Source organism: Odocoileus virginianus, chromosome 7 (genome assembly GCF_023699985.2).
Source record: "Odocoileus virginianus isolate 20LAN1187 ecotype Illinois chromosome 7, Ovbor_1.2, whole genome shotgun sequence".
Classification (NCBI taxonomy): Eukaryota; Metazoa; Chordata; class Mammalia; order Artiodactyla; family Cervidae; genus Odocoileus; species Odocoileus virginianus.
Genome location: NC_069680.1, coordinates 56094207 through 56096479, shown reverse-complemented (window position 1 = coordinate 56096479; position 2273 = coordinate 56094207). Strand labels below are relative to the sequence as shown.

The following is a 2273-nucleotide window of genomic DNA, read 5'->3' as shown; positions in this document are numbered from 1 at the left end:
AAGACACAAATAAATGAAACGATAATTTGTGTTCATGCATTGGAATGATGTTAAAATGTACATACTGCTAAACTACAAATTTAAATACATATTTTACCAACTGATGTTTGACAAGTATCTTGAAAATACAAAATGGGGAAAAGATAGTCTCTTCAACAGTTGTTTCTGGGAAAAGTGATGTCCACATGCAAAAAACTGTAATTGGATCCTTATTTTATACTGTACACAAAAATCAACTCAAAAAGGATTAATGACTTAAACTCAGTTGCTTGCTTTGGCAACACATTTATTAAAATTGCAGCCATACAGGGAACATTAGCATGACCCCTATGCAAGGATAACACACAAATTTGTGAGCCATTCCACACATTTTTGTTATTAAAAATAGAAAAAGAAAGCCTTAAACTCAAGATCTTAAATGGTAAATCTCCTAGAAGTAAACATGGAGGGAAATCTTCTTGACATTTTTCTTGATAATTATTACTTGGATATAACACCAAAAACACAGGCAACAAAAGCAAAGCAAACAAGTGGGACTAGAACAAACTTGAGGCACACTCTGTGGAAAGGGAGAAAGAATTTTTAAACCATGTATTTGGCAGGAGGTTAATATATAAAATATGAGGACCTTATAGAACTCAATGTGCTATGCTGTACTCAGTTTAGTCTGACCTTTGCAACCCTGTGGCCTATAACCCACCAGGGATTGCTGTTCATGGGTTTCTCCAGGCAAGAACACTGGAGTGGGCTGCTATTTCCCCCTCCAGTGATCTTCCTGCCCCAGTGTCTCCTGCATCCCCTTCATTGCAGGTGGACTCTTTACTGCTGAGCCATCATGGAAGCCCATAGAATTCAATAGTGAAAACAAATAGCCCAGTTTAAAAATAAGCAAAGAACTTGAATAGACATTTCTCCAAAGAAGACATACAAAGGACAAAGATGCAGATTAAAGACAATCAACATCACTAATCAGCAGGGAAATGCAGTTCAAAATTATATACCACATCTGTTAGGATAGCCATCATTTTTTTTTAGGTAAGTAATAGTGAGTATGTGAAGAAATTTTATTCTTTTACAGCATTGGTAAGATTGTAAAACAGTGTGTCCATTATGGTAAATAATATAGAAGTTTCTCAAAATATTAAAAATAGAACTACTGTGTCAGTCCCACTACTGGGCATATATCCAAAAGAGTTGAAGTCAGGATCTCAAAGAGATATCTATGCTTCATATTTATTATAACATTATTCACAACAGCCAAACTATGGAAACAATCTAAATATCCATCCAGTTGAATGAATTAAGATGATGTAGTATACATACAGAATGAACTTTTTTTTTTTTTGCCTTGAAAACAAGGAAATCCTGCCATATGTAAAAACATAGATGTACCTGGACAATACTGTGCTAAGAAAAATCAGTCAATCATAGAAAAATGAATACTGCATCATTCCATTTATCTCAAGTATCTGAAATACTCCAATTCATGGGAGCAGAGAATAGGATGGTGGCTAGCAGTGGCTGGGGGCAGGGGGTGGAAAAATGAGAATTGTTACTCAGTGGGTATATAAAGCTTCAGTTATGCGAGATGAATAAGTTGGAGAGATCTATGATATAGCATATTGCCTATAGTTAATAACACTCTGCTGGACACTTAAAACTGTTAAGTGGGTAGATCTCATGTTGTCTTACCACTATTAAAAAAACTGAATTAGATTTGAAGAGTTGGAAAAGAAATTAAATGTATGAGTAGGAAGAAGAAAGAGAAAGAATATAATTAGATTAAAAAAGCAAAGGCTCTATCTCACTTTAGTGTAACTCTGAATACATTTCAAAACACAATTAAACACTTTCTAAAGAAAATGACATATTTTGTGTTCATTCCCATCTAGAGATGTTAACAAAAAATAATAAAAATAATGCTATCAAACTAAAGCAAATGGAACTTCTGAGCTACCATTGTCTCTAAACAGTTTCCTTTGCTGTATAATGCTAAATTCCCATAACTATATATATCACTGCTGCTGTTGCTGCTAAGTCGCTTCAGTCGTGTCCAACTCTGTGAGACCCCATAGATGGCAGCCCACCAAGCTACCCCTTCCCTGGGATTCTCCAGGCGAGAACACTGGAGTGGGTTGCCATTTCCTTCTCCAATGCATGAAAGTGAAAAGTGAAAGTGAAGTCGCTCAGTCATGTCCGTCTCTTCATGACCCCATGGACTACAGCCCACCAAGCTCGCTAGTTATATATATAAAACATATATAAGACATATG

The 2273-nt window shown here is 35.6% G+C and overlaps 1 non-coding gene across 1 annotated transcript; it reads left to right on the top strand.

Annotated features, from left to right (window-relative positions):
- The first annotated feature begins 267 nt into the window (after nucleotides 1-267).
- Nucleotides 268-372, top strand: LOC139036102 (U6 spliceosomal RNA). Its single transcript, XR_011488846.1, has one exon. It is a non-coding gene; the product is annotated as a U6 spliceosomal RNA (small nuclear RNA).
- Nucleotides 373-2273: the final 1901 nt, after the last annotated feature.